Genomic DNA, 14,761 nt, shown 5'->3' on the forward strand with positions numbered 1-14,761 from the left:
GCTAACCTTTCTTCATGTCACATGCATGAACCAAGTTAAAATAACTACCACTTCTGCATTGCACAGAACCAAATTCTGTTCTTCCTGTGTGCTCAGAACTCCCTTTAATTGGTACTGAAGTAAATAGGAAGGAAAAATTCAAGGAGAGCAGATTTTGGCCTCCCATACTAAGTAAATGTTTGTTTTTACTTTTATTCTGAAAAGTTTTACAGAAATATAATTTCATGCGTTTTACAGCTCTTAAGCTATGATGCCATTTTAAAGATAAAGAGAAGAAGAGGTCAATTGGGTATGTATCTTGGTGAAATTTTACTTTGTGTTATGCTGGAGATCAGACCAGGTGCTCTTACTAGCTTTTAACTCCATAGCAGGGTCCTCTCTATAATTAGCAAAAATACTTCACTTGATTTTCTAAATGAGGAAGAAAAAAATGTTACTTGCAGACAGGTACTTGGTCTGGCAGCAGACTTGTGTTCCAGGGACATTTAATATATACATCTTAAAGATGCATACTCTTTTGGGATATATTATCCCACTCCTCCACAGTGACAAGCAGAACGATGGATCGTTTTTATTTTTATGTTCTTTGTTACTTGAAATGTTTTCTTGGCTTACAGATTTTCTTAAGGGAGACCTCTTTCTTAGACATTAAAAGCACTGCTTTWGGTGACCTTCAGAGCATCTGTGTATACTTTTGACCTGTGCATACATTTTACTGAATGGGACTTCTGCGTTCAGACTGCACTGATATAATACAATTATTTGATGTGGTTTTCATTTTTTTCTAGTGGTCATTGCTTCATATGCTCATTGCTTCAGCTTACATCTTAGAATAAAATCCTTATTCCCTACCAATTTGATTCGTACATGTTGTTTTCAGCAGTGGGGTGCACCTGGGCGAGACCACTGGCTAAGTCTAGGGGGAACTGCGTTTTAAGCCAAAAGTGCAGGGAAAGGTACAAACGCCAGGGTTTTCACGTAYGGAAATGTCCGGGATACCAGCTGAATCAGTAGAGGAAGAGAAGACAGGGAGGCTGCGGCTTGGCTGCTGGCGGCTGCTGAGTTCCCGTGCCRCGCGCAGCTTAGCCAAGCCCTGGTGCTGGAGACGGGGCGCTGCGCGCACCGCGGCGCCCTGCCCGGTGCCTCGCTGCCTCCGGGGGCTCGTGCCCCTTCCCGCCCGGCCCCGCGCCGAACCGTGCCCCAGCCCGTCCCGTGCCGAGCTGGGGCCTGGACCTCGAGGTGGTAGTTTTTAGGAGTAGCTGTAGTTTCAGGAGGGCTTTCAGAGGAAAGGGAATCCGGGAGAGGATGAAAGGGAGAATAGTAAAGTAGCTGAAATAATCAAGATAAATCTACAAGAATTAATTTTGCAGAGCAGCCATTGCTAGAAATAGGGGTCCTTGAGAGGGTTCAATAGCTTGCAGACAGAGAAAAATGAAAATTATTTAAGAGATCTGTAAAGTATCTTAAGATGGAGAACCATGTTTTTCTTTATGTGGTATCATCTCCTGTTGAGTATCAAAGGTACACTATCATTTTTGGCTTTGGAGTGAGCTTTTAATTATTTTCCTTGAAAGAAAAAGCATGATTTAAAGTCAGCAGCTATGAAGAGGGAGGAAGAAGACCATGATCTAAGTTCTGTCCAAGCACAACTAGCTTAGCATTAGCRTAGGTTATCTCCAGGTGAAAGATTTATTTTAAATAAGCAAAGAGGTCCAAATATTTCTACAGTGTGTGTAGAAGAAAAATCAAGCTGTTGAACAGAATACTTTGTAAAGGAGAACTTTAAAGGTGTATTTGATTCATGTGGCAATCTTTTACTGTTCAAAGTAACTAATGGATACTTACCATGGGGAAAAAAGAAATAAAAGAAAAAACCCTGAAAACATCTTCTCATTTTGGTATTTTTTTACAGTCACTACGTAAAAGCATTTGAGGTACTTCCTACTTCTGTTAAATTCTGTTTATAGTTTCTGAGGTCTACTTCCTTCCTGTTATGATTTCAGTGGCATTATAAATGACATGTTTTACTCCTGTCAAAACTGAAGGCATGGCTAATGTTTTTAAAATGAATTTTCAGTGTGCATTTGTGTCAGTATTGGTTTCTCTTATGTTAATATTGCCATAACTATTTCTTGAAAGGGTTTCATGTCAGAGTTCTGCATATGAAATATGTATTTCTAAAATTTAGTTCTGCTAAGTGGTTTTGCCTACTACTGAAAACTGCATTTGCCTTGGAGGGGATGTAGGTTAACCAGAAATGAAGAGATATATTTTAAGCTGAAATACAACGTAACAGGGTTTGTGGAAAAAACACAGGATTCACGTGAAAACCCCTGTGGCCTTTTAAACAGGCATATGTATGCTGTTTACATCAGCGTTTGTCAGCAGAGTGGAGGTGGGGAAACACCACTCTCAGCGAGAGCTTTCAGGAAAATGTAAAGCATTTGCTGTTGCACACATTTAGATCATTGTCTGTATATATAGAGAGAGAGAGAGAAGGAGAAAGAGAAAAAGAGATTTTTTTTTTTTTAAGAGTAGTTTGAAACAATCATAATATCTCATTTCCCAGGGAGAAGTATGTATCAAATTTAGCTGAACTTGGAGGGCAAGATTTTAAAGCTTGCCAGGGTGTTTTCATCTAAAATCAGTATCTGATCTGACTRGTAGGTGTCAAAGAGTTATGTGTTTGTGATCAAGTGCATATGAGTTTGGTCAGCTCCAAAGAGAAGTTGAAAGGTCCCCTTGACTTGGAACTGGTTTAAACATAGTTTGTATGTGGCTTATTCTCAAGTTAATATGCATTTATATTTCAAATGTGTAGCTAGGAAGTACATTATCTTTGAATCCCAAGGGATGGTTACCTTCACTWCCCCTTGCAACTCCACGGACACTACTGGGTGTCACACAGAAATTGCCTGAATGTTTGCAAAATGCTGAATGATTTGAATTTGCTGAAATGATAGTCAGGGCGGAACTAACAGCAGTCTTAAAAATTTCTTGAACTGTCTTATAGACTAAACAACTAAAAAACTGAGGAATACAATGGGGTAGGATAGGATGGTTTACACTGGAGGATGGGAAGGTGCCCTTTTGACAATCAGCAAGAGGGTAAGGCAACCACCTATAATCATACGTGAACCAAAAAGCAGGCCAGATACCTTGGTTCTGAGCTTAGGTTTGGGTTTCTGTTTTGTGCTGCTGGATTGTTACCCAAAAGGCAATGTGTAAGTAACCAAAGGAGGAAGGTGCCGGCCCTGGTGGCCCTCCGCAGGTGGTGTTTTGTGAAGAGGGAATGTTCAAGAAAGGGTAGAGTCTAGGCCATTTTGTTCAGCTCTTAGACGTGAGGAGGTTCAATGCCTGGAAAACRATGGAGATGAAACACAGGACTGCATTTTGCAAGTGTATTGTTCTTGCAGTGCTGGCACAGCACGGCTCTCTCACATGTCTGTGCACGCCAGCTGGCAGTCTCCTGCAAGTTTAGCCTCAATGGTACTGACTAAGGCTAGATTTTGGACTGTGATCTGGTCACTTTTTCTGAAACTGGAAGCTTGGAAGCTTTTCTTACTCTCTTAAAAAAATTCTTGCTCTCTTAAAAAAAAACATACGAATTCTGTTTCTAAAGTCAAGAGAATAGATAGATATAGGTGACTTCTTTTGCACAAACTGCAAATAATGTGTGTCCTCTGCCATATTCCTTGGAAATGGTTCATCTTTGACCTTGGACTTGGTCTGTCTTGGTTTCAAGCCTGGTTTCTGTGTTCTTGCTCTGGAAAGGTCTGAAAGTCAAAAACTTTGGGATTGCAGGTAGCCTGGCTGTTCACCCTATCTTATAATTGCTTTTCCAGCCAGGCAGAAATGGTGTCCATGTAGCATCAACAAAACTCCATCTATCAGAGCAAGCTGTTCTGTGAATGTCTTCGTGTGTGAACCCTGGAGAGGAGCCTAGAACCCGCACCTTAGTGGCTGAAATACGCTTGCCACTCTCTGCTGCTCCAGTATTAGCGCAACATACGTATTACCATGTGCATCAAGCTGACCTCACCACATCCTCACCATTGTCCACATTACTCCTATTCACTTTCTTCATCAAGAGCAGATGTTCAAATCTGACTGCCCAAAGTCAGGCAGCTAGAGGATTTTTTTCCATTCTCTAAGATCTAGAATCTCTTCCCAGTCTTAAATAGGTACCAGCCATAGCTCATCAAGAAATTTCCTTCTTTACTGGTGGCCACAGTTTTGCAGTCATGTGGATTGCTAAGAATCTTGTGGTTATAGTTAAGTTCATCTCTCTGTTGGGTCTTCTCTCAATCTTTCCCTATGTTGACAGCAAGTTCTAAAGGCAGGGTACAGTTCTCACTATATATTTGTATATTGCCAAGCACAGCAGGGCACTGCCTTTGAAAGTGAACCTCTTGACAGCGCTGCATTTCTCATAATCATGATTCGCACCCTAGAACGCATAAAATGCTCAGCAGAATATAATCGTGGCAATCATTTACACTAGGCTTTCCCATAGGAAACTGATATGCTGCTTAGTTCAGCCTGAGCCACCACATTCAAATTACTTTTTCTCAAGGAGGTGATTGAAACAATTGTTTCTCACGCTCCTGTTACAGCCATTCATAATTATCTTCTAAAGGTGGAAGGCTGAGAATTTCCAGTTTCTAGCGTAGAGCATCTAGGCTCAGATAAAATCACTTTTAGGGGTAGATTCCTTACTTTTGTCCTTTCAAACTTCCCCTGGGATTCAAAAATTTTATACCCTCAGAAACCAAAATTATGGGTCAGGTCTAGTTACATCTCCAATAATTCATTTTCATTTCCTCTTTTCACACATGATCAAGAGGTTTAACCCTCTTCATGACTGTTCCCTCCCACAAAAATACCCATGTGAGGAGTAGTGAGAGAGAAAGACTTCAAAAACAGCATGAATGACATCATCATGTATCTACTGCAGAAATGTCAGTCTCCAAGAAATAGGAAAGGTCAGAGGTGTTCAGGGCAAGGGGTTTTCACAAAACAGCTGAAAAACCCATGCCATGTCTGAAGAGTTCATACCATTCTTCTCCCTTATATCTTCTTTTCCCAAAATATGTGGAAACCATCCATCCAGAGGAATTAGTACTCTGTGGTTTTTAATGTTGGTTTCCATCCTCAAGCACTGGTCATGGCAGCTTTTGCAAAACTTAAGTTGGCCAGGAAATGAGATGGACTCTCCAAAAGAAAACTGTGAACAGATGACAGGTATTTGCATAGGAATTAGTGCAAAATATTTTTTTCCTCTTAAATATATTTTTTTCCCCAGAACTCCACCCCCACACTCCCAAAATAACTGAAAGTTTTCATTACCCCATCTTACCAATGGTTATTATTCTGACTGGTAGCCATGAATTATCTTTGGGTTTTGCTCTGTGACTTGGGAGAATGCATTGCCAGCCAACTGTCCATCTCCTGACCTCCTAATTTGCAGCAGCATGCCTGGGGCAGGTGGACGCAATGAGAGCAATGATGTGGCCCCTCTGGCCTGCTTATTCCTCACATTGTCATTGTGTGTTGGGTCTTCCTAAGTTCATATCAGTGCATCTAACACACGCAACTGCTGTTGGCTGGAAGGGAGGGGAGAAAAGATGGACAAATCAATTTCACAGCAGTGGAGAAGGAAGGTGAAGGAGTCTGGGGCAGCCTGAGGAAGATCTCTGTCTGAATTAGCTAGAGCTGGGATGGATATTTGGCTGGCAGCCTAAAGGCCTCCAATGCAGTAGATGCAGGTCACCCATACCAGCATGCAAGGCAATGTCAGCCTCAAGGGTGACTCTGAGGTCTCGCTTTCTTTAAAATCATCACTTATACAAATAAAATGGCTTACCTACAATCCCCACAGATGCAGGCACTATTTAAATATAGCAAGCATTGATGTCTATCTGTAAATTACAAGGAAATGAATAAATCGAAGCAACATAAACCACAAAAAGGAAGTTTGAAATCAGCCCAAAACTTTGATTGGCTGGCTCCTGCTGAAGGAACCTGCCTAACCTTCATGATCCACTCCAGCAGTAATATAACAACTGAATCAAACCCACAGGTCCTGATTCCTCAGCCAGTGTCACTTAGTTTGAAACTATCATCAGCTTCTCTGCACGTATGTCTACATATATTTGCCAAGGATCTGGCCCACATTTAATGGTCTAGACATGTGCTGTGGGGGCACTAAGCTCGGAAAAGCTGAATGAGCCCTTGACATTGAGCATCTGACAATCCCTGTCTCAAAGAGGGGCCAGCGCTACGTTTTCTGGAACTGATGAGTTCATTTCTGGGAGGTGTTAGTGGGGGTTGCTGCAGTGCACAAGGGCTTGTGAAGAGGATTTATGCAGGAAGTTAGGGAGAAAGGTTTCTTTCTCGCCTTTTTTTTTTTTTTTTTTTTTTTTTTTTTTTTTTTTTTTTTTTTTTTTTTTTTTTTTTAGTTTGCAGAGAGGTTTCTGTGCTACTTACCATCTGCAGATTGCTAGGTGCAGATACTCAGCAAGGAGAAAAACAAAAATCTCTTCTTAGTTTCTTTTTAATTATGAAGACTGAGTCTTTTTTTTTGATTTTTTTTTCTTCTTTTTAAAACCTAGGTCATTAAGAAAAATGAAGAAATTGCATATAATGTTTGTGCTTGTGCATGTGTGTGTGTGCAGCTAGCAAGCCAGCCTCATCCCTCCAAAATTACTTTTGTTGCAGTTGGCCAGTTTCATTCCCATTTCYCCTGCAAGATCATGTGGAAAACAAACTGCATGCTCATGTCTCCTTCTTCTACATGCTTGGTGCTTCCAGAACAAAGGCAGCAATTCTGGTACTGCTGTCCCCTTCCACTGGCTACCAGCCTGGGGAGGTAGTTTTGATTTGTGATGGTGGAAATGGGTCATGTGTGACCTCTCCTTTTAGCCTTTCCAAGTGCTGCTGATGTGCTCTCCAAGAAGCTGGTACTGAAAATATGCAAGAATTAGTCTGGCAAGAAATGGAGGTTATCAATATTGTTCTTTCCAATACTGGCCAAACCACGTCTTTCCCAGGAATACTCTCCATCTTTGGACAAGCAAGGCAGACCACAGTCTACAGGAGTGGACCCAGTGGATACAAGGAGGTGGAGAACAAACATGGAGGAATAAATCAGGCTKATGACAATATGTTTGCCAGGAGCCCTTTAGCTGGGAATTGTTACGGCCCTTTAGTGCATAATGCTGTTGTAGGTGGGTTGGCAGCTGAAATTTGCCTTGCTTTACATAAGGGATGGAGAGAACAAGTCTGGAGTGGAGAAATGGGTTTTGGCCAGGAGGAGCTATTTCTCAGAAAGAAGGTGTCACAGGCAGACCTGTGGAGCAGGAAGGACATGAAAAATATAATAAATGTATAATGCCCCCCCCACACCCTACCAAAAAAAAAAAAAAAAAACAGAAGAGAGAAACTAAAAATGGCTGGAAGAGGAGGGTAGGTATAAGCTGCTGCTTGTGGCTGCACAGGGAAAGTAGGTTATTTGGCAGGGGGAATGGGCAGCAGCAGCCTAGCCATTGGCTAAGGAGCAGGTAGGTACAAGGCTGGGAAGCAAGCAAGSTGGTAGCAGCAAGGGAGCTGGCCAGGAGCAAGCCTAGYRGCAGCACTAARYGAGCATGGAAGAGAGGACAGGGAGGAAAAGGGCTTCAAAAGGGGCAGAAGTTGTCCCTTTAATTGTGGAGAAAGGTGGCAGTGGGGTTGCTTGCTGAAGGCATAAACAGAAGTCAAGGGAGTGTTTGGGGAATATGTCATGCTTGGATTAGGAGAGAGAGACTAAGGAAGAGGTAGGAGGGAGGGAAAGAGTAAAGAAAGGACAAGAAGGAGGATGTTGCAGCCACTGGTTCTCTGTAAAGAAGAAGGAAGGGAGGTGAAGGAAGATAAAGAGGATGATGAAGGTCAGAAACAAGCAGTGCAGCTGGTTGTATGTAGGGGAATCAGTACTGTGTGGCAAAGGACTGGAGGAGAGGGTTATTGGAGAGTCTTGCCAGAATGTTTTCAGTGACACTGAGATAATGGGAAAAAGAAGATATTGAGCTGGGATAGACCTTACCGGGATGGACTTAGTGCTAAAGGGAATAAAAAAACAAGAGACCAAAAGCTGTTGGAGAGGTCCCAAAGAAATTCAGCAGTGCAGAGGGACAAAGGGAGGCTGCAAATGTCAGGGAAGCCATGGCCAACAACACAGCCGAGGTCATGGAAAGGCCAGGCAGAGAGACAAGAAGATGATGCTGAGGGAGAGGAGAAGGTGGCTACAGAGAAGGAACTGAGAGCCCAGAGATCAGATAAGGAGCTGTGTGTAGACTGAAAACGTTTTTAAGAGGAGCAAAAGTTAACAAGTGGGCCTGACACCGTGAAGCCCTAGTGAAAGTGGGATGTTAAATAATTCCTCAGTTCCTCAACAATGTCAAGCAAAGCTTTCTTGGCTTCATGTGAGAGTCTCCCCACAGCTACCCACACGCTCCTGCTCCCCTCCAGGTCTCTGCAGCTATGTGTTCAGAGGGAGACACAAAAGGGTATTATTTTTGGAATGGAGCCTGCAGTTCCTGCKGCGTGTACCATGGAGTCTCAAGACTCTAAAGAATCTAATAGGCCAGCAAGGCTGATTTTAAGAACTGATTAATCCAAGTTAGTCATTAATTTTATTACAAATGATAAAGAGTTACCACCTCCCATTACCAGTCAATGCTCTCTCCATTTTTTTTTTTTTTTTTTYCCTGGGAAACATCAGGCTGTTGCTTTGACAATGCCAAAACCTTGCTCCCAGCAGAGCTGCAGGTGTGCGAGGAAGCACCTATGCCCAGCATTGCTTTGAATCAGCCATTCCTGCATGTCTGCTCTGTCCCTTTCCGTAGGCAGGTGGACAACCCTGCACAGGGAGCATCTCCCCAGCCGACAGAGCCCCTCACAGCCATGTTGCATGTCTGCCTACGGGAACCAGCTGTTCCCCTCTCTGTTGCATGGGCAGATGGAAAAGGCTGTGTGAAGCAAGCGAAGGTGTCTACACATTGCTGGAGAAGGATTCRGGCTGGTGGCAGTGCATAGAAAGCCCCTCCAAGCTCACACCCCTGCCTTTCGAGCCCTGTGTAAGCATGGGGCAAGGTGCTCCACCCAGCAAGCCAAAAAAAGGCAGTGTGGATGGGGAAAGCTGTTCGTGAGGTTTGCCAAGGGGCAGTTAAAAAGTAGGGTAGGTCCAAGATAAAGTCACGATCACAGGTTACCCAGAACCATCCTTCCACTACTAAAATGGCCCTGTGCTTATTTGTTAGAGCTTCTTTAGACCTGCTTTAAAACACATTGGAAGCAGGGGAGTTTTAAGATGGACACAAACGAGTCGTTTATCCACAGTGTAAAAGTGCCATTTATCACTTTTTATGGTAATGATTAAAGCAAAGATTTTCTTTCCTCTCTAGGGAATATTATGAACAATGTTTGAGTGTGTTAGTAATAGCAGTAACAACAATGGCAGCAAGTATTATTTCAGTGGAAACTGAGGTGTTCATGTAATCTGTATCGTCTCAGAAGGTGGATTAGGGCTGGGCTCGAGGTGGGGGCTTGAAATCCTGATTCCACTGACTTCGTGGGTTAAGATTTCATCCCGTATAGTAAAGCCTATGTTTGAAAAACAGAGCCAGCTTGAGTCACTTGGGAGGCGGTCTAGGATGTTACTTAACTGCAGAGGACATCCCATGAACCTGACAGTTTGTGAGCATAGCCACTAGTGTTTTGATGGCCAATTTGTAACCAAAAAGTAAGTTATGCAATGGAAATAATTATCTCATTGTCTGATTTAGTCACTTCAGCAAGGTGTTTGCAGAACGTAGTTGCTTTGTATAGGATAACAGAAAAGCAATGGGCTGGCTAATTCAATTAAAAGCGAGCAGTTACAGTCTAGGCACTGACAGCATGTGGGAGGAAGTGGTGGTGTTTCCATTGTGACTGGCAGTGAAAGACTAGYAAAAACAAGGTGGTTTGAGGAACGCTTGCGTGTTAATGGCATTTCCCTGTTCTGTTTGTCAAGTAAAGGTGGGAATATAGAGTCAGAATTTACTTGAATTTGTTCTTTTACAAGAAAAGACAAGCAGCCTCCATGGGAACGACTCCGAACATCTGGCTGCCCCGGCGTGCAGACAGCGCTGCGCCTGCGAGCGTGCGCCGGTGCTGTAGGTGCTCAGATAAACGCTCTGTGGGTGAAACAGAAAAAAATATCGTTGTGCGCTCAGTATGCCGGAGATGAGAACTCGTCTGTGAGGAGGGCTGACCTGCTCCTGCGGCGCACCTCGTGCTGCGCGGGGCCCAGGGCACGTTAATACCTGGGGAAAGGCTGGCCCTGCTGCGGCTGAGCCACCCCCGGCTCGTGGCAACGGCGGCCCGCGCTGCAGCGGCGGGCTCAGCAGCCTGCCTGCGGCATCGGACCAGAGCAACCCCAGAAGAGCACGAGACCCTCGGCCTGACGGCCGTACCAGACGCTGCGAACGACCAGGTGTAATACCACGTTCCTGCGTGTGTGTGTGTGTGCGCACGCGCGTGCGTGGCTTCACCTCGCGGCTGAGCTAGAAAAGCCATCTGCCGTGGTGACTGGCAGCCTGCTGAATAATCTATAGGACATTRATTCCCTTCTGACCACCTCACCAAGTAAGGGTGAGGTGCATACGGAGAGAGGAAAAAAGAAAAAACTCACTTACTTACAAAAAAAATTGCCTCGAAGTAACTAATTTCAACATTTTGGGGGCTTAACCTTTCAGTCAGCAAAGAGAACAAGACAGGATTAAAATGCAGTCGAGAAACAGACCGCTCAAGGGCCCTGCGCCAGGGCGGCAGCCCCGGCCCTTCAGCGGGGCGTTTCTCTGCCCGCCTCCGTCCGGAGCCGGGAGGGAGCTCCGGAGGTAACGCCGGTTTGGCAGGGACGTGCTTTGGTGAGGTGTGGAGTTACGTGACAGTCTGCTGCGATGGATCGGCGTGAAGTGCACGGGAGGGAGGGCTGGACGCCATCCTGACTTGTTTGCTGGAGGACTGGGCCTTCCTCGTCATGTGCCGGCAGCGGGGAGGGCTCGTGCAAATGGGARCTAGTAAAACCTCCCCTCCTCTGCGGGCTTTTGCAGGGGAGACCCCAGCGGAAATAGCCCACAGGATTTGGGGAGATAGCTGCCTCCTCTACACCTCTGCAGGGAACTGAGGACCTACTTGCAGAGGATGGCACAGAAGCTTTGTAGCCCAGAAATTTGGCCTATATTTGAAGAGGTATCAYCAGGCAAGTGTGTGATGCCTCTAGCACTAGCGCAGGGGCACAGCCACGGTGTGTTCCCGCTTACAGCTCTTTCAGCTTAGTCCCACACTGCCACTGCTTGCTGCTGCAAAACACATCTTTGTGGGTCAGTCTCAGCCTTGTACTACTTTTTTTTTCTTTTTCCCCTCTGTTGCATAACAGTAAAAATAAAATAACTACATAGATTTCCCCTCCCCAGCTAATGTTTTATGGCAATTTCAACAGAAGGGAGAAGCTCTGAACTCACCTCTGTCATTTAAAAGATGAACACAGTGCAGTAAATCTCGAAAATTAAGCAAGGTTGCCTCCCCCCTGTTGCATTCCTTAAGAACACTCTCTGCCATGCTGCCAGGAAAACACAACTGGCCCTTCATGGCTCCTCAGGTTGCATGGGAAAGATTTCTGGGTATGGGATTTTAACACTCACAGAACGTGCCTGGCTAGCGGTTCCTGTGTGTGTAAGCATAGGCTTGAACTGACATGACTTGTAACCTCCCTGCTGCCCACCTCGCTCTTCCCAGATTGTTTTCAGTGGTTTATCATCAGATGCATCTTTGTTCAGTCTAGCCTGTGAACTTTTTGGCACTCTGTGTGTGTTTGTATGGGTGTTTCTGTCCCACCAAGTGCCACGCAATGATAGGCCCAGCCAGGAACTGTGTATGCTATGATGCTACAAGGGCTGTCCGTATGAGGAGAAGAAGGTAGGTTATATGTAACAAATGAAGTCAAGAAATGACATTGCTATGGCATGATCTCCTGGAGTTTATCAGTCCCAAACCTGCTGGCATGACATGGAGCACAATCCTCACTGGCTTGCTGGGTGACACTGGAATCAATGATGTCCTCCAAGCAATTCCTGAAAGAGCCTCTGCTGCTCTCAGCCTCAGSGGATGCCCCCCAAAAGCAGGAGGAGAGGAGAGGCAGAGAGTTTCCTGTGCCTTAGGAGATGCCCTAATGCCATTGAAATGAGGGTCCAGATCCCCTGAGCTGGTTGCAAATTGAGAAAGAATAATTATAACCCAAGTAGACGCGTGAAGCAAAGCTGGAGCGTGCAGTGGCAAACACACTGCACAGCTCCAGCAGGCCCAGGACATGGTGGCAGCTGGTGATATTAGATGGCAAACTCCAGAGTCAGCTCCAAAATGGTTTTCTACTGCCATTTTCCACTCCCACAACTCAGTAACAGGGTTTACAGGAACCGGGCTTCACCTCAAGATAAAACCCTTGTGCTTAACGTGCATCAGCCGAACCAAACCAGCAGCTACTTGACTGCATTTACTTATGCAAAAAGGCAGTTCCTTTTGTTCTGTGGTTGGCATCAGGAACTTCACGCCAGTGATTTTTTTTTTAAGTCGTTGTTTTCTCTTATCCTGTTTGAATGAGCCTCTCCTCACTCCACCCCCAMCGAGGGTTTTGCCTCTTTGCAATTGAGAAATGCTGCAGGGGGGAGGCAGGGGGCTCAGGCGGGGGGAGGGAAGGTGGTTTGCTGCCTTTCCTTTGCTTGCAGCAGCAGCACTGCTGCTGCCTTCACCCTCTTGCCTTGGGCTCAAGCTGGGTGCCCACAGCAGGGTGCTGCTTCTAATGACTGTCCCGCCCCACCAAGACCGGGCACCCTGAGGCYGTGGTGGAGGTGCCGTCCCGCCAAGCGGCCCCAGACCCCGGAGTTGGCCGTGCTGTGGCCGGCAGCCTTCCAGCTGGCAATGTTGCGGCAGCCGCACGAGGCAGGAGATGCTGCACGGCGGCGCGTCCCGGACCAGATGGGTGTGGGGGCACCCGTGCACCAAGGCAGCAAGAGGCCAGGGCAGAAATAACTGCCTGCTTGTCACATGCCTCCGGTTTGCATCCCCTCCTGGCCCTTTCCCATTTTCTGGCTGCTCCAAAACGTGCACTGGGCCGAGCAGGCAACACGAGGGAGATGGCAAAAGGCAYAGGGCAGGGGAGGGCTTGGGGTGAGGGGGCACAGCGCGACCACGCAGCCCTCGCTCACGTGCCGCTTGCCACGAGCGCAAGGGCAGGAAATTGCCAAAGGGGCGCTAATAGATGGAAGCAAAACTGAAAGCACACTATTAGATGCTGGAGGTGAGATTTCTTTATTCTATTTTATTTTATTTTATTTTCGAGAGGGGTGCTGGGTTGGGGGGAGGGTTAGTGGCACTAAGCACTGCCTGCAGCTGCCCGGCGGCCTCGGCTGCCGCTCGCACCGTGGGCTTGTGGCAGGGCAGCGAGGGCGGGCTGCCGCGGCCCCTCGGCTCAAGCCACGCTCGTGACAGCAGCATCGTTCTCAGGAATTGAGCTGCATCCCGTGTGGGAGGGCCTTCGTGTTTCCTTTTTTTTTTTTTTTTTTCCACCACCGCTGTCACCACACGTCTGTCTGCCTCTGCTTCAGTACGTAGGGGCTGCTGGACAATAAGAAATCTATTTTGGAGAAAAAGCAACGAGTTTTCTGACATCTGGGGTCTGGCTTTTGGGTTTCTTTTTCTTTTTTCTTTTTTAACCTGAGGGGAGGAAGTAGAATTCCTTTAAAACTTTCCTGTGAAAAAATTCCAGCAAACAAGCAAAAAGAAAAATTGAGAAGTAAACAAGCAACACCACTCCAAAATCACTAATCCTCACAGCATTACTAACAACAGATGTGGAAGCTGGAAATACGRAAGAAGTCCTGGCTCAACCTAGCCTCCCCCTAGTCCGGCAGGAACACCTGCCGTCCGGGTTGTTGTGACGGGTGGAAATAGTGGGAGATGGCGGCGAGCCAAGTGGGACTGGATTAGGGTTAGGGACCTARTATTTTCATTACTGTTTTCCTTCCTGCTGTAGACCAGCAGCTCTGCCCACGGGTGCAGCGCCGGCTCTGCAGGATAAGGGGCTCTGCCCCACGTTTGCCTGGAGGAGAGCCAAGCGGAGCATCGCCACCGGGAGCTGGGCTTTGGCTTTCGTTATTGAGCAAGAGTTTGGTTTTAGGTGCTCGGTTGACTCTCCGAAAGGCCGGGACTGCTCTGGGGCCCTGTGCGTGCAGGGGTAAACACGCACCCGGCTCTTCACAGCCTGCAGCAAGCAGGCACCGCAGCACCGCGAGGGCTGGAGCACAGCTCAGAGTTTATGCGCTTAACCCGGTTTTCTAAAAACAGAACACTTACTCAGAAATAGAGTAGAGGTGCCACTTGACTTTACTCCAGCCCTTTTATATATAGTCCTTATTTCTCCTGATTTTACTTCAGCAGTTACTATATGAATTGAAGCTTAGAAGTGGTGGGGAGGTGGGGAGGGGACCTGGGATGAACTCGTGTTCGCTCATTGAGCTGAAGTTGCTGGTTTAATGGATACGAGGAGGTCATGGCTGGGGAGTTCCCTCTGCAAAGCCTTTTAAAGACTGACCTTCATCCATCAAACAACTGATACTGGTTGTCAGTGGTGGGGGGTGGAGGTGTGTTAGTGAAATGTGAATCCCTTTTTTTTTCATTTCCAAGGAAT

Source organism: Rhea americana, unplaced genomic scaffold (assembly GCF_003343005.1).
Source record: "Rhea americana isolate MKP2758 unplaced genomic scaffold, rheAme1 scaffold_70, whole genome shotgun sequence".
Classification (NCBI taxonomy): Eukaryota; Metazoa; Chordata; class Aves; order Rheiformes; family Rheidae; genus Rhea; species Rhea americana.